This window comes from Tamandua tetradactyla, chromosome 20 (genome assembly GCF_023851605.1).
Source record: "Tamandua tetradactyla isolate mTamTet1 chromosome 20, mTamTet1.pri, whole genome shotgun sequence".
Lineage (NCBI taxonomy): Eukaryota > Metazoa > Chordata > Mammalia > Pilosa > Myrmecophagidae > Tamandua > Tamandua tetradactyla.
The window spans coordinates 52569752-52597341 of record NC_135346.1 but is presented as its reverse complement, the minus strand read 5'-3'; the positions used below and the strand labels follow the sequence as shown (position 1 = coordinate 52597341).

General features: G+C 40.3%; 1 long non-coding RNA gene across 2 annotated transcripts in view; it reads left to right on the top strand.

Annotated features, from left to right (window-relative positions):
- The window catches only part of LOC143664106 (uncharacterized), a 42809-nt gene extending 18458 nt beyond the window's left edge, over nt 1–24351 (top strand). The window contains exons 2-4 of one of the 2 annotated variants that reach the window (XR_013166319.1): nt 19269–19387; nt 22412–22547; nt 22744–24351. This is a non-coding gene — a long non-coding RNA (uncharacterized LOC143664106). Of the gene's footprint in view, nt 1–19268; nt 19388–22411 lie in introns of both variants that reach the window. The other variant, XR_013166318.1, reaches the window with a different exon arrangement.
- Nucleotides 24352–27590: the final 3239 nt, after the last annotated feature.

The following is a 27590-nucleotide window of genomic DNA, read 5'->3' as shown; positions in this document are numbered from 1 at the left end:
TGTATCTTGAATGAGTCCAGGTGTGTGCCAGGCAGATGGTGCCAGTGCCGATGCATGTGTAGTGGCAGCAGGCGTGGCATCCCCCAGCCAAGGACTCCCCCTCCCCACCTGGCCTCTCCTCCACAGGGGATGACACTCATCCTCAACCTGTCATCGGTGCTGAAGGACAAGACTGCCTGGGAGAAGCCCTTCCGCTTCCATCCGGGACACTTCCTGGACCCCTAGGGCTGCTTCATGAAGCTGGAGGCCTTCATGCCTGTCTCAGCAGGTGCCCATGGGGTGCTGGGTCCCTGCCCTTTTCCCGAGGAGCGTCTCAGATGGGCAAGTCCCTGGCTGCTTCTCACCAAGGCCCCTGTGCCCACTCACAGGCCGCCGCACATGCCTTGGGGAGCCCCTGGCCCACATGGAGCTCTTCCGCTTCTTCACCTGCCTCCTGCAGCACTTTAGCTTCTCAGTACCCACCGGGTAGCCCTGGCCCAGTGACCAGGGACTCTCTGTCTTCTTGGTGACCCCATCCCCCTACCAGCTCTGTGCCTTGCCCGTTAGAGAGGGTCACCAGAACCCTCCCCCACACCCCACCCAAATAGTCCAACCTGCAATAAATTCTGGCAGTGTCCACCTCATTCTCTGTCCAGGTCCTGGCTGGGCTGGAACTTCAGCTGCCTGCCTGGGGCCAGCGCCAGTCCCTGCCCCTGCCCAAGGAATTGATCCATTTCCCTTTGCAAATGACTCCATTTGACAGATGGGTGTACTGAGGCTCAGAAGGTGCCTGGCTTCCTTTGTCTTTCACCCCACATCACTCACTGAGACCCAACATTGGCTGTCTGGGTTGGTGACATTGATATAAATGTCTCAGTTCCTGGAATGTCAGGCAGGTGGAGGGACAGGAATGGGCTGCTGTGAGGACAGGTGCTATCCCTGCCTGGGAAGGTGGAGGGGCTGCACCATGGGTCCCCCAAAACACCTGAGACTCTGCGATTTACCAGAAGGACTTACAGAACCAGGAAACAGGCTATACTCACGTCTCATGACTGATGTGTTTCCACCATGTGTGGTGGGGCCAGTTGTCCTCAGAGCTTGCATGTGGTGTGCACACATGCTTTGCACCCAGAATTGTTGGGTCCCCCATACTGGAGTTGGATGAGTGCTGGTCCCAGCCAAATGTGTTTTGTGGGTGTGGCTGCAGGGCCTCCCATAGCCATCCTCTCTCAGGGTAGCCCTTGTCCCAGGGGAGCTCAGATCACCTTGTGTTGCCTCCTGCTCTCATCCCATCAGACATCCTATTCTGTTTAGAAGAAAAGCCATGCCTTTTAATCCTGATTCAGTACGGGTAGGGTGGAAACCTTTGACTTGATTGTTCCGCAGAGATTGACCCACTCAATTGTGGGTGTGACCTTTTGATTAGATTATTCTATGAAGGTATGACATGCCCAATTGTGGGTGTGGGCTTTTAATTAGATGAAGATGTGACTGTCCATTCAAGATGGGTATTGATTAATTTACTGGAGGTTTTTTTTTTACTTTTTTATTGTATAATATAATGTATCTATAAAGCAAAAAAATAAAAACCAATAGTTTTCAAAGCACTCTTCAACAAGTAGTTACAGGAAAGATCCCAGAGCTTGTCGTGGGCTACCATAGATACTCTCAGATTTTTCCTCCTAGCTGCTCTATAATATAGGAGGCTAGAAGGTTTAAATATTTTTTATCACCGCAATCGACTTTTTTTTCTATTTTTTTAAAAAATAACATATGTACAAAAAAACCCAATAAATATCAAGTCACAACATCACAATTAGTTGTAGAACATATTTCAGAGTTTGATACGGGTTAAAATTCCACAATTTTAGGTTTTTATTTCTGGCTGCTCTAAGAAACTGGAGACTAAACTAGATAACAACTTAATGATTCAACAATCACATTCATTTGTTAAATCCTGTCTTCTCTTTATAACTCCACCATCACCTTTGATCTTTCTGTTCCTCTCTTTAGTGGTGTTTGGGCTATGGCCATTCCAAATTTTTCATGTTGGAAGGGTTTGTCAGTTTACTGGAGTCTTTTAAAAGGGAAGACAGTTTGAGGAAAACAGTTTCTTCAGAACCAACAGAGATGCCTGGAGAACAGTTGGTAGAGAGATGACAGAGATACAGAGCACAGCAGACATTGCCATGTGCCTTCCCATGAGATGCTAAGCAAGCCAGAACCCAGAGTTTTGCCCCAGAGGAGCTAAGAGAAGGCCCACAGGTGCTTCGAGAGGAAACCACTGTAACCAGAAGCTATTTGAAACCAAAAGCTAAAGGACAGCAGATGCCAGCCACATGCCTTTCCAGTTGAAAGAGGTGTTCTGGACCCATTGGTCTCTCTTTTTTCCCCTTTCTTAAGTCAAGGTATCTATCCCTGGATGCTTTAGTTTGGACATTTTTATAGGCTTAAAACTGTAAACTTGTAACTTAATAAATTCCCTTTACATTTCTGGTATGTTGCATTCCTGCAGCTTTAACAAACTAAAACAATGTTCTAATATTTTGTGTAGAATTTTTCTATCTGTATTAGTGAGATATATTAATACAGGGTTTTCTTTTCTTATAATATATTTGTCCACTTTTTAGCAGGTGATTTATTGTTTTTATTATATATCTTTAATTAACACCACCTACCTTACAGTAACAATGTAACACTTTACATTAAAGCCTTACAACATTGAACTTCCATTTCCCGTCTCCCAGCCTTTATGCAATTGTCAAATATTTTACTTCTACATTTGTTAAAAAAATCACAAAATGAACTATTATTTTATCTTTCGATGGTCAGTTATCTTCTAAAGTGATTCTACACAGAAGAAAAATTATTTTATACTTACCTGCATATTTACAATTTTCCGTGTTCTTCATTTCTTTGTGGAGATACAGATTTCCATCTTCCTTTCACATTTCTTGTAGTGAAATGAGCTATGTGTTATTTTATGACACATGAATTAATGATCATAGTAGCATACTATAGGTACTCTTACACTTTGCCTTTCTTCATCCTGGAACTCATTCATTACAACTCAGAGATGTTCAAACATGCTAAGGGGAGTGACCTCTGAATGGTCAGCTAGAGAGCATAGTGTCCCAGTCAGAACTTGTGCAACATCAGGCCTGTGTTTCTGGAGAACTTATGAAAGCATCTCATGAGGCAAAGGCCAGCGTTTGGACATCTGCTACAGGGAGGGCATCACAGGGCATTGTTTCCAGATTCAAGTACCACCCTCAAGTGGGAATGCTTTGTGGCTTAGGCCTAGGTTACCTGTTCATTCATCATCTAATCCCTGGGTGGGGGAGGATTACAGAGAAGGGTTTAGGCCACTCTGGGCACAGCCTGGAATTGAGGGAGGGGTCTGTTCTATCCAAGTAACATGTCAGGACATGGAGAGGCAACTTCAGGTCAAGTTTTGCCTCAGTAGATGTGCTTATTATTGGTTGAGTCTATTGCTCTATCCTAAACAGAAATAATAATTGCTAAATATATATAACAATAATAACAGCAACCAATATTCAAGGGCTTTCCATGTGCCAATCACTCTATTAAATACTTCCTACACATCATCTCATTTAATCCTCTCTACAACCCTATAAAGCTGGCAACTTTTTTTATCCCTATTTTGCAGATATAAAAACAGGCTTACACAGGTTAAGTAATATTCCCAAAACCCATAGCTAGCAAGAAGGGGAAACAGATCTCAACCTCATGTCTGCCCAGCTCTGAAGCCCTGTACACACTTTTGGGTGGCCAACAAATAATCACTGCCCAACAGACGATGCTTTCTACTTAATGATTGGGACCATTTAACTTCTCTCCTATGTTCACCTATCAGAAATGAAGGAAGATAATTTTATCCCAAACTGTAGTAGGGACAAAGCTAACTGATTTATGACTACTCATAGCCACCACCTCCCACCCTACACTACCAGTCAATGTGCCCAAAGAAGATTTTGAAAAACTTTTATTTGAATTAAAAAATGTGTTCCCACTACATCGCTTTGGCATTATCTGACGAGACTTAATGAAAATTTGAATTTCTTTCATATATTATATTGTTGAACTGCTGTTTCATTGAATGAGACACTGTGGAAAGAATGTGCAATATAAAACTGGAGGCTAGCTCTAAGGATGAACCTAAATTATCAGCTTCCACTCAACTCTTCTGTTATCAGATATTTTATATCCATCCTCTTATCATAACCTTGCTTTAGATTTCCACCTTTAGAGAGAGAGAGCAGAATTAAATGAGAGAAAATGTAAGGGTCACCATAGGGGTGGGTGTCAACTAAGTGACCAAGATAGGCTATGTGCTGAACAACTTCCAACAGGGTGTAGGACTTTTGCAAAAGTTAGGGCTCAAGCCAGTTAGAAGAAAGGACTTCCCTTCCATTGTCCTTCACTATGAAACTTTGCCATGTTTTACTGTATTTACATGGCTTTCTCAAAGTGAGTTCCTTGAAAACAGGGAACTAATTTTATTTTTTCTGTCTACCCCTAATCCATGCATCCCAATCAATGAATGAATGAAGAGCCAGGAAATATTAATGTTTCTACATTAGGATTGTACTAGGGCAGCTCAAGGTACTTGAATCCTCTATCTGTGGTCTAAGTCAGATAATTTTTTTTCTGTGTTTTTCTGGCTTACCATATGACAGTTATTAGAAGAATCAATAATAGAATCCCAGGCTAACATCTTTTCATGAGTAGTGTCTTTTTAAAAAATCATTATCTTTTTGGGGTGTTGTGTGTGTGATATAAGCAGAATTGGGGGGCAGGGAGTATTATAGCATATTTAGAAATGTGCTTTATGTTTTATAGCATATTTAGAAATGTACTGCATGTTAAATATGGCTTTTTGAATCTTTTATTAGGGCTTAATGAAATAGGTAATAAGGATTGGATCACTATCCTTATTGTGTATTGGATTGTAGTTTGGAAGCTACAAGAAATTGATATGTATATGAGGGTGAAGACTATGGCAGATGAGCTCACTGGACCCTATTCCAACTCCTAGTAGTATGCTTAACTGGGGTTCTAGGAGCAGGCTATGAGACAAGGATTATAAGAGTGATTTATTAGGAAGTGTTCGCGGGGAAAACAGGTAGGGGTGTGGGGAAATGGGACAGGAAGGGAAGGAGGCCATGCAAGGCCATGCAAGAGTGTGTTACCAACAAAGTTCCTTGGAAAGCAACTTTGGCTCAGTTCCCCAGGACAGCTCTTTTATATATATATATATATAATATATATATATATAGATATATATATATATAAATATATATACTTATATATATAATATATACTTATATATTATATATATACTTAATAAATATATATATTATATTATATATATAATACTTAATATACTTAATAAGGATCAATCCTTATTACCTATTTCATTAAGCCCTAATATATATATTATATATATATATATATATCTCAATATATATATTATATTATTGAGAATCTTCACATATATTCCATACATGGTGTGCAATCAGTGCCTCACAATATCACCATATAATTGTATTTGTCACCACGATCACTTTTTAAAAACATTTGTGTCACTCCGAAAAAGAAATAAAAAGGAAAAAGAAAAAAACCCATGCATACCATACCCCTTAACCCCTCTCTCTCATTGACCACTACTATTTCCATCTACCACCAATGTATTTTACTCATTATCTCCCATTATTTATTTATTTTATTCATATTTTTTACTTATCTGTCTATACCTGGATAAAAGAAGCATCAGACACAAGATTTTCACAATCACAGAGTCACATTGTAAAAGTTATTCTTTATTCAGTCGTTGTGGAGAAACATGGCTACTGGGACACAGATAAACAGTTTCAGGAACTCCCTTTTTAGTTAGGGTGTACTCCAATACACCCTAAACTAAAACATGATATCTATATAAGGTGTAAGAATATCCTCTCAACTTGAAATCTCTCAGCCACTAAAAATTTATTTTTTTGTCTTATTTCTCTCTTTCCTCTTTTGTCAAGAAGCCTTTCTCAATCCCTTGATGCAGGTCCTGGTTCATCCTCGAATTTCTTCCCCCTTGTTGCCAGGGAGATTTACACCTCTGGGATTCATGTCCCACATAGAAGTGAGGGCAGTAGAGTTACCTGCCAAGTTGGCTTAGAGAGAGAGGCCACATCTGAGCAACAAAAGAGGTTCTCTGGGGGTGATTCTTAGGCCTAATTTTAAGTAGGCTTAGTTTAAAGTTTTATAGGAGTGAACCCCAAGATTGAGGGTTTCATCTATTGATTTGGTTGTCCCTACTACTTGTGAGAATATAAAGATTCTCCAAATGGGGAGTTGAATATTTCCTCCTTTCTCCTCAGTCCCCCAAAGGGACTTTGCAAATACTTCTTTAATCACTGCCCAAATTACTCTGAGATATATCAGGGCATCACATAACCTGGAAAAATCAACAAAATTTCACACCCTATTCAAGATTTCAGTACTTATGCTGGTGGGGTGTGAGATTGTAAATCCTTAGCACTTTTAATCCTCTGTCCCCAGGCACAATGGTTCCAGCAGCCTGAGGGCAACCCTTTAACAAAGAGATGTGGATACTGTCTAATTGGAAGAAAAAGCACACAGGAAATTGGTGTGTGCCAAAAAATAGTGGGAGAATGGAGATCAGACCTATGTCCTGAGGGGCTTGCATCCCTTGCTTGTCAAGAGATGTGTGCTTATCAAGCCATGGTTCCAGACATGGGAGCAGCAAGAGCAATGCTCCAGTGGATCACCTGAGTTCTGGACATGTTCCTCCTTCCTCCTTATATAGTTGAAAGTGTTATCTACCCCAGAAAAGCCATGTCCGTTAATCCTGATTCAATATTGTAGGGTAGAAACCCTTTTGATTTGATCATCTCTGCTAAGATGTGGCATGCCCAATTGTGGGTGTGGTCTTTTTGCTTAGATGGAAATTTGACTCTGCCATTCAAGGTGGGTCTTGATTAGTTTTTACTGGAGTCCTTTAAAAAATGGAAATTTTGAAGAAACATCAGATGCAGATGCTTGAGGACAGTTGCTTCAGAGTTGACAGACCATGGATGTTTAGAGATGCTTGGGTGCAACAGAGAAAGCAAATGTCTAGACATGGGCAGAGCCAGTAGATGTCGCCACATACCTTCCATGAGATGCTAAGCAAGCTGGAACCAGAGCTGTGTTCTGGAGGAGCTAAGTAAGCCTACAGATGCTTAGAGAGAAAACCACAGGGAACAGAGGCTGAAAACAGTAGAACTAGGAGCAGGGGACCAGCAGATGCCAGCAACATGACTTCCCAGCTGAAGAGTGTTCCAGATGGCATTAACCTTTCTTTAGTAAGGATAACCTCTTATTGGTGCCTTAATTTGGACATTTTCATGGCCATAGAATTGTAACTTGTAACTTAGTAAATTCCTTTTTAAAAACCATTCCATTTTTGGTATATTGCATTCCAGCAGCTTAACAAACTCATACAGCCCCCTTCCTAGACTCTTGTATCATTTACTAAAAGGAAGAATCTCTGGACTCTTTTTTTAAAAAACATTTTTTATTGTAAAAAACAACAATATACAAGCAAAGAAATAAAATGCGACAATTTTCAAAGCAATACTTCAACAAGTAGTTACAGAACAGATCCCAGAGCTTGGCATGTTACCATTCCACCATCTCATATTTTCCTTCTAGCTGTTCCAAAACATGGTAGCAAGAAGGAATATTAATATAGTTACTTTGTTTGTTATATTTCCTCAACAATACCTAATCCTTCTCCTCTGACCCTTTCCCAATGTATAGGGATCTTTAGGCAATGCCCATTGACTTTTTCATGTTAAAAAGGGGTGTTGACACTAAAAAATAAGGGGAATGTAATCAATTCATAGTCTTGGAGAGGCTGGTCCCTCAGGGTTTAAGGATTTATCTGACTTAGGAACCCTCTGGAAATTACAGGTTCCAGGAAAGAAACTCAGTGTATGAAACCTTTATAGAGTCTCAGTTCAAGCCCTAGGTGTTCTTAAGAGTCAACAGGAGTGCTTCCGGGCCAAGATGGCGGCTTAGCAATGTGCACGTTTTAGTTCGTCCTCCAGAACAACTATTAAATAACCAGAAACAGTACAGAACAGCTCCTGAGGCCATGTCAGTGACCAAACACACAGCGTACCCAGTCTGGACCAGCTGGACCAGCTGCAAGCCCCCCCCAGAACCGTGAGTTCCCCAGGAAATTGGTTGGCAGTCTTTCTCTTTTAATAATTTAAATATATCATCCCATTGTCTTCTTGCCTTCATGGTTTCTGCTGAGAAATCTACTCAGTCTTATTGGGCTTTCCTTGTACATGATGGATTGCTTTTCTCTTGCTGCTTTTAAGATTCTCTCTTTCTCTTTGACTTCTGACATACTGATTAGTAAATGTCTTGGAGTACATCTATTTGGATCTATTCTCTTTGGGGTACGCTGCACTTCTTGGATCTGTATTTTAAGTCTTTCATGGAGTTGGGAAATTTTCAGTGATAATTTCCTCTGGTACCCCTCCCCCACAGGCTGCTTCCCAGAGGGGAAGGGAAAAGGACTTTACCAGCAGCAGGGGCTGAGCCCAACCAAATGCCAATTGTGGAATTAATTAACAAATTCTGACTACTAAAAATAGGCCCCCAGCTCAGGTGAACCTGGTCAAAGTGGAGGTCGCTCATTTTTGCCCTGGCACCAAGGTGGCAGCACCGATGGAAAAATAAAAATAAAAAAGGAAACAGAGGTTTTTGTGGCTGTGTTTCTACAAAGGCTTGACTACCTTTGGATACAGCGGCAGGACTTCTCAGGCTGCAACTGCCCCAGGCATAGGCAGAAACAAGCTCATTTGAGGGCTTGTCTGGAGTCTGTGCCTTCCCCAGGGGAGGGGTGAAGCCCAACTCATTTGAAATCCCTCCCTCAAGGAATTCAGGCACCAGGGCTTGGTAATTTGAAACCATTAAAACCATCGTACAATCTCTCCTTTGTCTCCACCACATCCCCAGTAGGGAGAGTCTGCCAAAGTTAAAGGTACCGCATCATCTTATGCTGGTGGGACCTGCAGGCAGACAAGGACCACATACTGGGCAGGATAAGAAAAACAGAGCCCAGAGACTTCACAGGAAAGTCTTTCAACCTGCTGGGTCTCACCCTCGGGGAAAACTGACACAGGTAACTCTTTCCTCCTGATAGGAGGACAGTTTGGTCAGGGGAAATCCGGCTGGGGTTTATAATACCTAAGTAGACCCTCCTAAGGGGCGGGGGTGGGGGGTGGGGGGGAGGCACCTTACAAGCAGGGCAAGAAACAAGAAAACAAGAACTGAAAAATTCTCTTCTGTTAAACAAAACCTAAGCTAGAGGTCCAGAAAAAGCTGAACTGAATGTCAAAGAACAGATAGACAACAAATTCAGCCAGCAAGAAAACCCTAGGTAAAAAAAGTGAAAGCAATCTCCAGAATAAACTAATTAAGGTAATTAAATGCCTAGACACCAGCAAAAAATAACAAATCACACTAGGAAAATTGAAGATATGGCCCAGTCAAAGGAACAAACCAACAATTCAAATGAGATACAGGAGCTGAAACAATTAATTCAGAGTATATGAACAGATATAGAAAACCTCATCAAAACCCAAATCAATGAATTGAGGGAGGATATAAAGAAGGCAAGGAATGAACAAAAAGAAGAAATCAAAAGTCTGAAAAAACAAATCACAGAACTTATGGGAATGAAAGGCATCACAGAAGAGATGAAAAAAACAATGGAAACCTACAATGGTAGATTTTGAGAATCAGAACATAGGATTAGTGAACTGGAGGACGGAACATCTGAAATCCAACAAGAAAAAGAAAATATAGGGAAAAAATGGAAAAATATGAGCAGGGACTCAGGGAATTGAATGATAATATGAAGCACATGAATATACATGTTGTAGGTATCCCAGAAGGAGAAGAGAAGGGAAAAGGAGGAGAAAAACTAATGGAGGAAATTATCACTGAAAATTTCCCAACTCTCACGAAAGACTTAAAAATACAGATCCAAGAAGTGCAGCGTACCCCAAAGAGAATAGATCCAAATAGATGTACTCCAAGACATTTACTAATCAGTATGTCAGAGGTCAAAGAGAAAGAGAGAATCTTGAAAGCAGCAAGAGAAAAGCAATCCATCATGTACAAGGGAAGCCCAATAAGACTGAGTAGATTTCTCAGCAGAAACCATGGAGGCGAGAAGACAGTAGGATGATATATTTAAATTATTAAAAGAGAAAAACTGCCAACCAAGAATTCTATATCCAGCAAAATTGTCCTTCAAAAATGAGGGAGAAATTAAAACATTTTCAGACAAAAAATCACTGAGAGAATTTGTGATCAAGAGACCAGCTCTGCAAGAAATACTAAAGGGAGCACTAGAGACAGATATGAAAAGACAGAAGAGAGAGGTGTAGAGAAGAATGTAGAAAGAAATACTATGAGTAAAGGTAAAAAGAAGGAAAATTAGATATGACATATAAAACCCAAAAGGCAAAATGGTAGAGGAAAGTATTACCCATGTGGTAATAACACTAAATATTAATGGAGTAAACTCCCCAATCAAAAGACATAGACTGGCAGAATGGACTATAAAACAGGACCCATCTATATGCTGTCTCTATTCAAAGGACATGAGGGCAAGGACACAAATGGAAATTTGCATACCAATGTTTATAGCAGCATTATTTACAATTACCAAGAGATGGAAACAGCCAAAATGTCCATCAACAGACGGGTGGCTAAACAAACTGTGGCATATACATACAATGGAATATTATGCAGCTGTAAGACAGAATAAAGTTGTGAAGTATGTAACAACATGGATGGACCTTAAGGACATTATGCTGCATGAGATTAGCCAAAAACAAAAGGAAAAATACTGTATGGTCTCAATGATATGAACCGACATTAGTAAATAAATTTGGAATATTTTGTTGGTAACAGAGACCATCAGGAGACAGAAATAGGGTAAGATATTGGGTAATTGGAGCTGAAGGGATGCAGATTGTGCAGCAGGACTGAATATAAAAACTCAGAAATGGACAACACAATACTACCTAACTGTAATACAATTATGTTAAAACACTGAATGAAGCTGAATGTGAGAATGATAGAGGGAGGAGGGCTGGGGGCATAAATGAAATCACAAAGAAAGATAGACGATAAAGATTGAGATGGTATAACGTAGGAACGCATAGAATGTATAACGATAGTGACTATACAAATTTTTAAAATGTTTTTGCATGAGGAAGAACAAAGGAATGTCATTACTGCAGGATGCTGAAAATAGATGGTAATTAATATTTTAAAAATTTCAACATGTGTGAGACTAAAGCAAAAAATGTGTATTTGGTACAAAATTTATATTTTGACTAGTGCATTTCCTAATATAACTTATGTGGATAGTTAGTTGAACAACATAAGTACATGGAACCTTGGGTAGGACATGAAATTTAGTTGGTTTGTCCAGAATGATGCCTGATGAATCCCAGAGTGATTTGATCAGTGAGTGGAAAAGTGTTTGGAAAGTCCCCTTCGAGGAATGGTGAGAACGGGGGAAAATTCAACCTCTGCAAGTTGAATTCTTGATATTCTCACAAGCAGTGTGGACAACCAAAACTATAGGCTGAGCCCCCAGTCTTGGCATTTGTTCATATGAAACTTAACCCCACAAAGGATAGGTCAAGCCTACTTAAAATTAGGCCTAAGAGTCACGCCCAAGAGAACCTCTTTTGTTGCTCAGATGTGGCCTTTCTCTCCAGCCAACACAACAAGCATACTCACCACCCTCCTCCTGTCTGTGTGCGACATGACTCCCAGGGGTGTGAACCTTCCTGGCAATGTGGGACAGAAATCCTAGAATGAGCTGAGACTTAGCATCAAGGGATTGAGAAAACCCCTAGAATGAGCTGAGACTCAGCATCAGGGGATTGAGAGAAACTTCTCTACCAAAAGGGGGAAGAGTTAAATGAGACAAAATAAAGTATCAATGGCTGAGAGATTCTAAACAGAGTCGAGAGGTTATCCTGGAGGCTATTCTTAGGCGTTAAATAGATATCACCTTGTTAGTCAAGATGTAGTGGAGAGGCTGGAGGGAAAATGTAGAGCTGTGTTCCAGGAGCCATGTTTCTTGAGGATGATTAAATAATGATATAGCTTTCACAATGTGACTGTGTGATTGTGAAAACCTTGTGTCTGATGCTCCTCTTATTTACCTTGTCAACAGATGAGTAGAAGTATGGAATAAAAATAAATAATAGGGGGAACAAATGTTAGAATAAATTTAGTTTGAAATGCTAGTGGTCATAAGGGGTATGGTATGTATACTTTTTTTTTCTATTTTCGTTTTATTTTTCTGTTGTCTTTTTATCTCTTTTTCTGGATTGATGCAAATGTTCTAAGAAATGATCATGATGAATATGCAACTATGTGATATATTGTGAATTACTGATTATGTAGAACAGAATGATCATATGTTAAGAATGTTTGTGTTTCTTGTAATTTTTTTTAAAAATTAAAAAAAAACTTTATAAAAAAAGAGTCAACAGGAGTGATGTTGGTTTGGTTTTCGCAAACCATGGTAATTAGCACTATCTAACTGAAGCTTACAAAAAAGTAGCCTCCAGAATAGTCTTCTTGACTCTTATTTGATCTCTCTGGCCACTGATGCCTTATTTATTACACTTCTTTCCCCCTTTTTTGGTCTGGAAGGCATTGTCAGTCCCACAGTGTCAGGGCCAGATTCATCCCCGGCAGTCATGCCCCACACTGTCAGGGAAATTTGTACCCCTGTATGTCATGTCTCATGTAAGAAGGAGGGCAATGATTTTTCTTGCAGAGTTGGGCTTAGAGGCCACATCTGACCAACAAAAGAAGTCTCCTAGAAGCAACTCTTAGGCCTCGTTCTAGGTAGAATTAGCTTCTCTCCTACAGAAACAAATTTCATAAAGGTAAGCCTCATGCTTAAGGGCTTGACCTATTTTCCTGGGAGTTCCCAATGGTTGAGAGGGTACCCAGGTTTCCCAGATGGGAAAGTTTAATAGTTTAATGTATAATGATGCAGCTGCTGTGGAAAATAGTTTGGCAATTCCTTAGAAAACTCAATATGACCTGGCAATACCAATACTCAGTATATACCCAGAAGATCTGAAAGCAGTGACACAAACAGACAATTTGCACATCAATGTTCATAGTGGCACAGTTCACAAATTGCCAAAAGATGGAAACAATCTAAGTGCCCATCAATAGACGACCTTTTGGACTTTCAAGGACCCTACCAATAATTTTTAATTATCAGCCCACCATAGTCTAAGATGAATCCTGGTGTTACATTAAGCTATACAGAATTACAAGGCATCATTTCTGTTCTGGACTCCGGAAGTTTGGGTTATTTAAATTATGTGTCCAGACAGGTTGATTTAGATTATGTGTTGCCGAAAATTTAGGCCCTAGACATGATAACCCTCTCTGCCTTTGGTCTCATGTAGTAGAAGGTCTAGAGCACATGCACTATCATCTTTTACCCTGTGTTCTGATTTACCTTCGTCCCAACCAGATTGGCTTTGTTTTTAACTCTAATTGAGGCCTGATCTCTTTTTTTTTTTTTTGGTTACTCTGTTATTATTTTATAGCTATGCTAACTTCCAGGGCTGTAGCACTCTATTCTGGGTCTTAGGTATGACAGAGTTATTCAAAATTCCAGGAAAACACCACAGCGGACACACAGTGTCTCAGAATCTAGAAATACCTTCATAACTTTAGACTAAGTGTGGCTGCTATAAGGGCCCACAATCTAGTCTCTAATTTTCTTTTAAATATTTTTTGAAAGAGACCTTAAGTACATCAGTTCTCTTGTTTCTGGCTTATTTTGCACAACCCGTTGTCCCTAAGGTTTATTCAGTTCATTGAGTGCCTCTTAACACCCTTCCTTTTTGTAGTCACACCTTATTCCATCATATAAATGTATCACAGTTCATCATTCTGGTTCTCAGTCATTGCACTTTTTGGGTCCATCAATCTATTTGGTATTGTGGATAATGTCCAAAACAAAAAATCCCATCTTATAGTATCCTCACTTGGCTGCACAATCAGCAGCATTCTCAATTTTAGGCAATTTTCATTTGTCCATAGCAACAAAGAACTGACAAACACAGTATCACCAACTATCAAATCAGAACTACCCCTTATTACTTGTCCCTCCCCCCAAATTAGTTGCTCCTGCCATTGTGGTGGAACTGTTGATGTCTTCCTGTTAACTGTTGACCATAGCATGAATTTTTAGTTTCCCCTATTCCCCTCTACTATTGATTCTTTGTCCACTATCAAACCTTTGAAATAGTTCATGTGAGAACTTATTTATAATTGTAGATTTAATCAGTGGGATACATGGTACTATACACTCCCTTTCAATCATATTTACCTTCAATATGGCAATGTTACTTATAACCCTGCTAATTAGTTACTATCACTTCTATCCATTCCCTCGAATTAAGATTCAACCTCACTGGGTAGCCTTTCTCCCATCTCTAGCTTTTGTGTACCTCTAGGTTTGCTGCAACCTCAGTGCCACCTCTGAGATTACCTTTACCAGAGTCATAATAGCAAAATCTTACAATATCTGTCCTTTTGTGTCTGTCATATTTCACTCAGCATTGTGCCCTCAAGGTTCATCCATGTTGTCATATGCTTTGGGACCTCATTTAATCTTACTGCTGTTTAATATTCCATCATATGTATATACCACATTTTGTTTATCCGCTCGTCTGTTGACGGGCACTTAGATTGTTTCTATCTTTTGGCAATTTGTGAATTGTGCCACTATGAACATCGGTGTGCAAATGTCTGTTTGTGTCACTGCTTTCAGCTCTTCTGGGTATATACTGAGTATTGGTATTGCCTGGTCATATTGAGTTTTCTAAGGAATTGCCAAACTGTTTTCCACAGCAGCTGCATCATTATACATTCCCACTAACAGTGAATAAGTGCTACAATTTCTCTACATCCTCTCCAACATTTATAGTTTTCTGTTTGTTTAATAGCAGCCATTCTTATAGGTGTGAAGTGATATTTCATTGTTATCTTGATTTGCATTTTCCTTATAGCTAATGAAAATAAGCATCTCTTCATGTGATTTTTAGCCATCTCTATTTGCGCTTCATAAAAGTGTCTATTCATATCCCCTGCCCATTTTGTATTTGGATTTTGTTCTTTCGTTGTTGAGCTGTGTAATTTATTTATGTACACAGGATATCAAGCCTTTTTCTGATATGTGGTTTCCAAATATTTTTTTCCCATTGAATTGACTGCCTCTTCACCTCCTTGAGAAAGTCCTTTGAGGCACAGAAGTTCTCGATTTTAAGGAGTTACCATTTCTCTATTTTCTTATTTCACTGCTTGTGCTTTAGGTATAAAGTTTAAGAACCTACCCCCTATTACTAGATCTTGAAGGTGTTTATGTGCATGTTCTTCTAGAAGTCTTATGGTACTGGCTCTTATATTTAGGTCTTTAATCTATTTTGAATGAATTTTTGTATAGCATGTGTTCTAGTTTGCTAGCTGCAATATACCAGAAACGGAATGGCTTTTAAAAGGGGGAATTTAATCAGTTGCTAGTTTACAGTTCCAAGGTTGAGAGAATGTCCCAATTAAAGCAAGTTTATAGAAATGTCCAGTCTAAGGCATCCAGGGAAAGACACCTTGACAAGAAGGCCAGTGAAGTTCAGAGTTTCTCTCTCATCTGGAAAGGCACGTGGTAAACATGGTCAGGGTTCTTCTCTCATCTGGAAGGGCACATGGCAAACACAGTGTCATCTGCTAGCTTTCTCTCCTGGCTTCCTGTTTCATGAAGCTCCCCAGAAGACATTTTCCTTCTTCATTTCCAGAGGTCACTGGCTGGTGGACTCTGCTTCTTGTGGCTATGTTGTTCTGCTCTGCTCTCTCTGAATCGCTCATTATTCAAAATGTTTCCTCTTTTATAGGACTTCAGAAACTAATCAAAACCCACCCAAATGGGTGGAGACATGCCTATACCTAATCCAGTTTAATAACTACTCTTGATCAAATCACATCTCTGGGGAGATGATCTAATTACAGTTTCACACTGTACATCATTTCAGACCAGCACAGTATGTAGGATAGGGACCTTTTTCCATTCTTTTGACTATTGATAGCCAATTCTCCCAGGCCCATTTATTGAGAAGACTATTCTGTCCCAGTTCAGTGGATTTGGGGGCTTTATCTATGATCAGTTGCCCACAGATTTGGTGGTTGTGCTGATTTGAAAGGATGTTTGTACCCTAGAAAAGCCATGTTTTAATCTTAATCCCATTTTGTAAAGGCAGCTGTTTCTTCTAATCCCTATTCAATACTGTATGTTTGAAACTGTAATTAGATCATCTCTGGAGATGTGATTTAGTCCAGAGTAGTTGTTAAACTGGATTAGGTGGAGGTGTGTCTCCACCCATTGGGTGGGGCTTGATTAGTTTACTGGAGTCCTATAAAAAGGAAACATTTTGGAGACTGGAAGAGATTTGGAGAGAGCAGAGAATGCTGCAGCACCACAAAGCAGAAAGTCCACTAGTTAGCAACCTCTGGAGATGAAGAAGGAAAATGCCTCCCGGGGAGCTTCATGAAACAGGAATCCAGGAGAGAAAGCTAGAAGATGAGGCCGTGTTCACCATGTGCCCTTCCAGCTGAGAGAGAAACCCTGACTGTGTTCGCTATGTGCCTTCTCACTTGAGAAAGAAACCCTGAACTTCATCGGCCTTCTTGAACCAAGGTATCTTTCCCTGGATGCCTTAGATTGGACATTTCTAAAGATTTGTTTTAATTGGGACATTTTGTCAGCCTTAGAACTGTAAACTAGCAACTTATTAAATTTCCCTTTTAAAAAGCCATTCCATTCCTGGTATATTGCATTCTGGCAGCTTTGGTAGACTAGAACAAAGGGTAAAAAAAAAAGGTGGGTAGCTTGAAATACTGGTGGTCAATGAGAGGGAGAAGTAAGAGGTATGGGATGTATGAGGGGTTTTTTTCTTTTTTCTTTTTATTTCTTTTTCTGGAGTGCAAATGTTCTAAAAATGATCATGGTGATGAATACAAAGCTATGTGATAATATTGTGAGCCACTGATTGTATACCATGTATGGACTGTGCGTGTTAAGATTTCTCTATAAAAATATTTTTTAAAACAATGACATGCCCATGTCAAAAATATATATAATAACATAAAATAAATAAGAAATAAAAAATTAAAATTAAATACAATATAAATATATTAAAATATATACAAACAAAAAGTAAAATAATAATACTAATAAAAATAGGAGAAAAATGTTTATTTTAAAAATCAGAAAAAAGGAAAAAAAAATCCTAGGCAGATAGGGAGTCTGCCAGCCTGTACTTACCGCTTCTTCCCAGCAGGTGTTGCTCCTGAGGCATCTCCTCCCCTCGGGCCGCCCCTCCCAGATGGCAGTGGCTGGCTGTGAAGCTGACGTGCCTGGCCAGGGGTGTTTGGGAGATGGAAGGGGGTGGGGAGCTCCCGGATGGCTAGTCCTGGTGCGGGATAGGGGAGTGGACATCAGCACCAGGGGGAGCGACCAACCCGCAGTGCCCGGTGCCCAGCGAATCCCCACACACCACTCCGGATGACTATTCATGGCACCCAGGTGGGTGACTGCTCCCAGCACCTGGGAGCACAGTTCTTCATGATGGATGAGCTCTCCACAGGCACCACCCGCTACAAACTGCCCGGGGAGCTCTCCCCAGCCAGCAGTTAGGGCAGGCTGAAGCAGAGGGAGGTCAGCTGCCTCCAGTCTACACCTCCCCGTGTACCACCATCAGTCCCTGTCGGGTATCACTTCCGATGTGACTCATCCCATTCTCTCCACCCCAGTCCCCCACCTCTCTCCTCCCCATGAATCACTGAGACCCTCTGTGATCACTCACCCCCCCCCCCAGACCACAGTCCCAGTTATTCTGTCCCCATCCTCTATTTTGTCCCGTCTAGCAGGGGTAAACTCAGTCCACCTCATGTGGCCATCTTCCCGAAGTCTGGGCTATCTCTTATCTGGTCACCTGGTAGGTTCTTGGAGCTTGCACAATGAGTTTTTTTGATCCCTTCCTCACCACTCTGCCTCAACATATGTCTAGCAAATCCATCTCATTTAAGTGAGCCATCAATTTTGTTTTAAGTCTTTAGGAGCCATCCCAGTTGGTGTTAGGACCATCTGCAGGAGCCCTTGCCAGTGTATTTGATCCCAAGCCCTGAAAGGATGCCTCCATATTAAGAAACTCTTCCTCATCCAGCCTTTTATTTATCCCTCTCCCTATAAGATCCACCCTCAGTGGACATTTTTTTCCCCCATTACAGCTGCTACAGTTTCTTCAGTGAAGAAGTACTAGTAGTTCCTGTACTTCCCCAGGCAGGCCATGCAGTGACTTGAGTCTAGTTGTTGCTGTACAGTCAGCGGAGGGGGTAGGGACAGATCCTGGGGAGGGCAAGTATCATCTTGAAAGACATCTACCTTGGCTGAAACAGATGGAATCTTCAAGAAAGAGGAAGCTGCTCTATTCCAGCAGGGGGCAGTGGGCCACTCCTACAGGTCCAATCTGGAGTTTCAATGTGGTCAAGCAAAGTCTACCCACATGTCATCATTCCAAATCCCAGGGCCCCTTCTGCCCTCTCATGGTCCTGAATTTAGCATAAGAGACTTGCTGAGGCCACCCATTCAGGCTTCTTTGTCATTCTTTCACTGTCAAGGCTCAGGCCTAATGTTCAGCGTGGTTTGCCCTCTGCTGGTACCTTTAAACACCACCATGAAGGCCTGACCCATGCCATATCCTGAATTGGTCACTTGCCAGCCTAAGCCTGTCATTTTTTTTTCTTTACATTGAATAACTGCAATAGATATATTCAGCAGCTGGCAGAATCCCCACACTGGTTCCTTGATCTGTGGACTGAGAACTATCTTAGTAAGAAAGCCATCATAACTTCCTCTGCCTACAAAAATGGTAAGCCAAAAGCAATATACATTCCTGGAAGGATCAAGGAAATTAGTGCCACCATCGAGGACTTGAAAGATGAAAAAGGGGTGACTGCTATTACATCCCCCTTCAACTCACCTTTTGGGCCTGTGGAGAAGATAGATGATTAATGGAGAATGACAGTGGATTATTGTGAATTTATTAATGATGACTACTATTGCATTGTTTTTCTAGATATCGTTTCATTTCCAGAGTAAACCAGCACATCCTCTGACCTTCTATTAAGTTACATTGTTGCCATCATGCTGATTGGACCTGGTGAGCAAGAAGTAGCAACTAATCTAGATAACTTGGTAAGATACTTGCATGCCAAAACATGGGAAATAAAACCCATGTAACTTTAGGGGCCTGCCAACTCAGTGAAATTAGTCAAGGTCCAATTGTCTGGGACATTTTGAGATATCCCTTTCAAGATGAAGGACCAAGTTTCTGATCTTATGCCTCCTACCAGTAAGAAAGAACACAAAGCTTAGTGAGCCTCTTTGGATTTTGCAGGCAATGTATATCTCATGTGGTCATGCTATTCCAATGTAATTACTGAGTAACTCAGAAGGCTGCCAGGTTCCAGTAAGGCCCAAACAATTGAAAACTCTGCAACAAATCCAGGCTATCACACTGCTCCATCATTTGGACCATTTGACCCAGAGAATTGAATGGTACTTGAATTCTCTGTGGGATGTAGAGCTGCTATATGGAAACTTGGCAGGCCCCTATAAATGAATCATAGCTCAGATACTTAGGATTTTGGAACAAAGCTATGTCATTCCCTATGGAATAGATGACTTCTCCTTTTGAGAAAGAGTTTATGGCTTGTTACTGGGTACTTGTGTGGACTAAACAGTGACCTTGGATCATCAAGTTACCATGTGACTTAAACTGCCCATCATGAGCTGAGTATTGTCTAACCTATCCAGTCATAAAGTCAGACACTCAAAACTGCACTTCAATCTCAGGTAGAAGTGGTATGTATGGGATTAGGCTCAACTTAATGCAGAAGACACAAGTAAATTTCATGAGCAAAGGGCAGAGATGCCTATATTCCATATTCCTGCTACACTGCCTCCTCTCTCCCTACTTGCACTGTGGCAAGATGTTTTTTTCTAATGAAGGCTACAATGACACTCTTATACCATGTGCCATTCTACAGCCTTGCTACTTCTCCATCAAGAGGTTGAGTCTATGTCTCCTCCCCTCGAATCTGTGCCTTGACCAACAAAGTAAAGCAGAAGTGTTGTTATTTGACTTCCAAGGTTAGGTTATAAAAATGCCATGCTCATCTACGTTGTTCTCTTGGGATGCTCGCTCTTAAACCCTATCCACTGTGCTGTGAGAAAGCCCAAGCAGCCTGTGAGAGGCCGACATGGAAAGGAACAGAGAACTGGCCCACAGTCCTGGCTGAGTCCCAGCCAGCAGGCAGCACCGACTCATCAGCCATGTGGAAGTGCCAGATTGGAAGTGGATCCTCCAGGTCCAGACAAGTTTCCCAACTGACACCACATGGAATGGAAATGAGTCATCCCTGCACAGCCTTCCCCAAATTGTAGGTTCATAAGCAAAATAAACATTGTTATTTTAAGCCACCAAGTTTGGAGTGGTTAGTTACACAACAAAAGATAGCTGGTAATTCACCTACGACTCTGAGGGACAGTGAAGAGAGGATATCCTCTTGGTGGGCAGAACTTTGAGCAATGCACCTGGTTGTTCATTGTGCTTAGAATATGATATGGCCAGGGTTACAGATCTACAATGATTCAGGGGGAGTCGCTCCCTGTTTAGCTGAGTGGTTATGGCCTTGGAAGGGGCACGATTACAAAATTAGTGCCAAGGAAGTCTGGGGAATAGGTATATAAACAGACCTCTCTGAATGGACAGAGGATATGAAGATATTTGGGTTTCATGTGAAGGTTTACCAAAAGCAACTTCAGTAGAGAAATATCTTCATCACCAAATGGACAAGGTGACTTTTTCTGTGAATGTCAGTCAGTCTCTTTCTCTAGTGACCCCTGACTTGCCCAAAGGGCTCATGAACAAAATGGCTGAAGTGGCAGAAAAGGAGACTTGACTGGGCTTAACAACATGGAGACTTCCACAAACACTGCTGGTGCCCAGCTTTCCAATAGCAGACAGCACTAAGCTTCCAATGTGGACTCCTTCCCTGGTGGGATCAGCCAGTCCTATGGTGTTAGATTGTTTTCATGAAGTCAGTTCCGTTTTTCAAAGGATAGGATGCTTACTTTATGTATGAATTTGCCTTCCCTGCCCACAGTGTTTCTGCCTAAACCACCATCCATGTGCTTACAGAATGCTTTATCCACTGTAATTGTATTCCATGATGCATTGCTTCTGACCAAGGAACTGATTTTACAGCAAATGAAGTATGACAACAGGTTAATGCCATTGTAATTCACTAGTTTTATCATGTTCTGCATCTCCATGAAACATTTTGTATCACAGAATGGTGACATAGCTTTGTAGAGATTCAGTTACAGCACCAGCTAAATAGTTACACCTTTTTGGGCTGGGGTAATGTCCTCCAAAATGCAGTCAATGCTCCAAATCAAAGACCAGTATATAGCCAGGACCTACAGTGTCAAGGGGTGAAAGCAGGAATGGGAATCATGAGAGCCACTGCCATTTCCTCCCCTAGTGATCCATTAGAAAGCTTTGGCTTCCCATTCCCTTAGCTTTGGGCTCTACTAATCTAGGGGTCTTAGTTCCCAAGGAAGGCATGTTTCCACCTGAGGGCATAGCAATTGTTCTTTTGAATTGGAAATTGAGACTGTGGCCTTAGCACTGTGGACTCCTTGGGGGAAATGGAGGTTTCTCTTCCTGCTGGGGTGGTTGAGCCTGACTCTCATAGGGAAGTTGGGTTGCTAATGCCCAACAGGGCTAAGAAGGAATATGTTTAGAATGCAGGAAATTCCTTGGGATTCATTTTAGTACCCCCACATCCAGTGGTAAAATATAATGAAAAACCACAACGACCTAATAGCTCTGTATTTGAATTGCAGGATATCACAGGTGGAGTGTAACTCAGCTAGAAGAAGTAAGCCAAAGGATGGATAAAGTGACTTACAGGACTGTGTTTTCTCTTATTAGAAGAGACTCAACATGCTTTTTTACTGTAGGAGAGATAGTTGCAATGTGTTAGCCAGAAGGATGATTTTGCTATTGTCTTTATTTGGAAGTTAAATATTATTAATAGAAAAAATATGTATTGTTAATAGAGATAGGAGTGAATTGTGGTTGTTTTATACTGCATCAGACTGGCTAAACCGAAACTCTGTTACCTGGAATTCCTTTCCTTTAACTCCCAGGTTATGGCTGACCATGAGAAACATTTGCATGAGATTTGGAAGATGGGTGTGAAGGTGTAGCTGTTAGATCCTTAACACCAGGGTGGATCTTCAAGCGTGCCTCCATGTCGTCCTGATCTGCTGGTGCTCCTTGTTGGTAAGGTGCAGCAATCCACAGCTCCTCCTCACTGTACCTTTTCCTGTAGGTGCTCTGAGTCCTGGGTCAGGTAAATGTGCAGCTCTGTAGCAAAGGGCACTATGTTATTGAGGTTGGAGACTCTGAAACCAGGTGGGGTTCCAGTGTGTCTTCATCAGTTCCCGTTTGTCCTCATTCTCTCTTGCTTCACAATCAGGTTTTGTTCTCAACTGTGAGCCCTGGTAAACTACAGCAACTTGAAGCCAACCAGCAGACACCAAAACCACAGCCTCCCGTGGGCTTCTTCATGGGCTACTTTTCATGGCCATTGCTAATGACTTTTCTCTGACCCTCTAACCATCCCCTTCTAGACCTTTACTGTCCCAGTGAGCAATAACCCTGGCTCCAACCCTAGCCCCAATCCTGCACATTTCAAACACACTCATACTAAAAAATTATTCGTTGTTTATCTGCAATTCAATTTTAGTTGGGTTTCCTGTACTTTCATTTGCTGTAATCTGGCAACCCTGATCAAGGAATAATGGACAGTAAAGTATAGTAATCTTAACTATATAGCTCAATAAATGTTTATATCTATGAAACAACCAATCAGCTCTTGATACAGAACTCCAGCATCCTTGAAGGCCCTTCTCAGTCAACAGCTCTCCTAAGAGGTAACCACTATTCTGACTTGTTTCACCATTTGTTAGTTTTACCAGTGCCTTTGAATTTCATATAGGTGGACTCATACGGTATGTACTCTTTCTGTCTGCTTTCTGATTCCCAGTTTTCTGACTGGCAGAGGCAGCTCCTTCGGAGAATCAGTTCTGTGGTGTGGTTCTGGGACCCATTCCTGGGAACTCAATTGGCTCCTCTAAATCTTCTAGTGATTTCATAATAATTGGAATAAATCTCCTTCAGCTTTTAGTTGCAATAGAACTCTGACCAATACAGAGTTCATAAAGGTTCGAGGAAACAGGCACTTTTGCATCCCACTGTTTGGCATATAAATTGATAAAATTTTCATTGTGATGCTTCTAAGGTATTTAAAACACTTATCCCTTTAATTCCATTATTTACTTCTAGAGATGTAGCCTAAGAAAATAATCAGAGGTGCACCCAAATGTTTGCAGTACATACAGCAATGGCAATATTTGGCAGTTGTTAAAATATTGTTTGAAAATATAGTAAATATCAAACAGATGCCTGTACACCAATGTTCATTGCACCACTATTCAGAATAGCTCAGAGGTGGAAAAAACCCAAGTGCCCACCAACAGATGAATGAATAAACAAAAAATACAATGGACTATTTATAATTCAGCCATAAAAAAGCATACGTACTACAATATGGATGGAATCTTGAAAACATTGTGCTAAGTGAAAGCAGCCAAACATAAAAAGGTCAAATATTGTATTTTTCACTTATATGAAATATCTACCATAGGCAAAATCATAGAGACAGAAAGTAGATTAGAGGTTACCAGGGATTGGGCTGGGGAAAAGGAATGGAGAATTATTGCTTAATGGGTACTGGGTTTCTGTTTGGGGTGATGAAAAAGTTTTGGAAATAGTGGTGATGGTTGCACAATATTGTATATGTACTTAATGCCTCTGAATTGTACACTTAAAAATGGTCAAAATGGCAAATTTAATGTTACATATATATTTTTTTACCACAATAAAATTTTTTTTAAAAACATAGTAACTGTGACATGGAAAAATATTCCTGACATCATGTTAAATGGAAAAAAGCAGGCTATATACATGCATATGTCAGTATTATCAATGAAATGGTATGATGCTTTGGATTTGTTTTAAGATATGCCAGGAAAAAAAGCGGGAATGGGGTGGGAGGGTAGAGGAAACACAATTGGCTAAATGTTGATAATTATTAAAGCCAAGGGTTGGGCATATTATGTTTACTTTTTGTTTTAGTTTGCTAAATCTGCCACAATACAATATACCAAACATGGACTGGCTTTTTCAACAGGCATTTATTAGGTTAAACTTCATAGTTCTAAGGCCTGGGGTATTTTCTTTCTAAGCTCTCCCTCCCCAGGAGCTCTCTTAAAGGACTGCAGTAAAAGATTGTGCAGGTTTGAAACTGTTATGTACCCCCAGAAAAGCGAAGTTCTTCTAATCCAGTCTTGTGAGGGAAGACCATTTGGATGGGACCATTTGATTAGGTTGTTTCCATTGAGATGTGACCCACCCAATTGTGAGTGGGAGCTTTTGATTTGGTTGTTCCCATTGAGATGTGACCCCGTCCATACAAAGTGGGTCTTAATCCTTCTACTGGCGTCCTCTATGAAGAGAATAAAAGGCAGAAAACATAGAGCTCAGAGCCGACACAGAGGGCAGAGAGATGAAACCAAGAGAGACAGACGTTTGTAGATGGTAAGCTAAGAGCGGAAACCCCGAGTTTACCTTGGAGATGTTAAGTGAGGACCCACAGACACTTGGAGAGAAAGCCACTGGAATCAGAAGCTGAACACAACAAACTAGGAGCAAGGGCTGGTAAACACCAGCCTCACATCCTAATTGAAATAGTCCTTACCAGAAAGTCCCACCTTCAGTAGATTTACCCCCACAAGGATGGATTGAAAGAACATGGTCTTTTCTGGGGTCCATAACGGATTCAAACCAGCACACTGTTCTCTCTACTTTTATGTATATTTGAAATTTTCCGTAATATAAAGTTTAGTTTGTGCACATCAGTCCCCTGAACCTGTTCAGATTTGGCTTCATGTCATTATTTAAATTCCAAATCCTAAGGGCTGAGATCTTGACCCCTGCCTGTGGTGACCCCGTCCAGAGAGGTGAGTTTGCTCTCCCGGTGAGTTAGAATAGAGTGATAATCTGACACAGGAACAGCAGAGGGCGCTGGAAAACAAAACTGGTCTCAGGTTTAGGATGCACTGCGTCTGATTTCAGAGCATAACATGCTAAAACAAGTGGGAAAGAGCCAATACCAAAGCTTGGCTTTTACCTTAAAATTATACAGAATCTATAATGTTATATCTTGAAATGTAACCAACTGTCTCCTGAAATGCAAATAATATACATAGCAGATTATATTAAAGAACAAACTGAATATTGACATGATGTGGTTTATGCTGTCATATGGTTTCTTGAAATTGACAATGATTAGCAAAAAGCCAGTCTCTTAGGGAGGATGTATTTTATGCCTAACCATGCGCAGAGTAAAATTCTGATCAAATATTCTTTTTGAAGAGTTAAGAATAGATAAAACAGTCACATTGTAATTGCAGCAAAAATGCTAATTGACGAGTGATATTAGCAACTTTTCCTTCTACAAGTTACTCGTAGGACTTAAAGATCACAAACCAAAGGAAAACAAAGAACATAATAGTAACTGTTTGCATATCAAAATTTTAAAATAAATTTATTTTTTCATTCACTTTGCAACTTTATATAGGACTAAATGAGCTTGCTTGATAGCATTCATGAAATGCACACCACAGTTCCTGGCACAAGGCAGTCACTCAGGAAATGCCAATTCCCTTTTTCCTTTGCTCTCCTTGTTGAATGCTCTTCTCAATTTTCTTCTTATAAATACTATTGTGTTTCCCACAGAGATTAGTAACGTTAAATATCATACTCTTTTATTGATTTGGGATGTTAGGAATGCAAAAGATAAAATGCAGAGGCTTAGGGCAGATACAAAGTAAGCTTACAGTTGAGAAATAACCCTGTGGGTTTGTTGTTTCTGCTGTTTGTTTTTGATAATGTGCAATTATAGATGTCTACAAAGTTCCTTTTAAGTGGGCAATGTCCTGCTTTCAGAGCCAGTTTGCACAGGCAGAGATCACCCGAGACTGACTGTCGCTGTGCTATTGAATTAGAGCTATGTTTTTGACAAGTATGACAGCCGAATCACCACTTTCATCACCCAGTAATCAGCTGTCTCTTTATGCTAATAAATAAAACATCCTGAGTTAAATATTTCGTAGTAAGCAATAGCAGACCTGTAATCTCTAATCCTATATGTTACAAAGTAAAATGATATAACAGTAATCAAATAAAATCAAATCATGTCTAGGAGTTTTATAGACAACTAATAGCTGCTATTGCAAAGTGCACATCAGATACCAATTGAAGGGTACTTTTCTCTTTAATATAATGTACTATGCATATTTCACTAACTGTCTCATGATATCAAATGAATTTAACAAGATGATTATGTAGGTCAAATTACTTAGTAAGTTCTTTTAAGAAGGGCTTTTAGACCTATTATGACTTTGAATGGTGCAATTTGTTAAATGATTGGAATTTCTAGAATCCTGCCTGCAAGTGCCTGCAAGAGACACTTGCTCTGCCCTGGTGATCTATTTTTAAAGCCTCCTTTTTGCTGGTGGCAATCGAAACAAAACGACCACCAAAGAGCAACTTCTTATAGCTCATTCCTCATTTTCAATTATTTAAACTACTTTCTTATTGCCAAATTATAATTTGAATATTCTAATTTCAAATGGCCTTCTGACCAAATTTCTTTCAACTCTGAATGAAGATGTCCTGAGATTTTTTTTCAAATATAAAGTGTAAAATGGCTTAATTTACCCTAGGCACTACAAAGACAAAATAGTTATTACTAAAGTTTCACCTTTTAAAAATAGTTGGTTAGTTCTTTTATTGTCCATCTCTAACTAATGGTAAATTTTTTCCCCGATGAAAAATGTGTAGGGAAGGTAGGAGAAGAGACAAAAATAAATATTTGCAGGGAAAACCACCACACTTGAATGTAATACATGACCCTGAACTAGATCTAATGATGGAGGCGAAAAGGCCCAAAAGAACTTTATTGGGACTATAAAAAAAAATTGAAATATAGGCTATATCTTTTATACCAATGTTGAATTTCTTTAACTTGATGACTGTACTGAAGGTGGTTGTATAAGTGAGTATCTTTGTTCTTAGGAAGCATACATGGAATTATTAGTGTTCAAGGTCCATGTTGTATACATCCTACTCTCAAATGTTTAAAGATGACAGACAGAGAGATAGATAGATAGATGATAGATAGATAGATAGATAGATGAT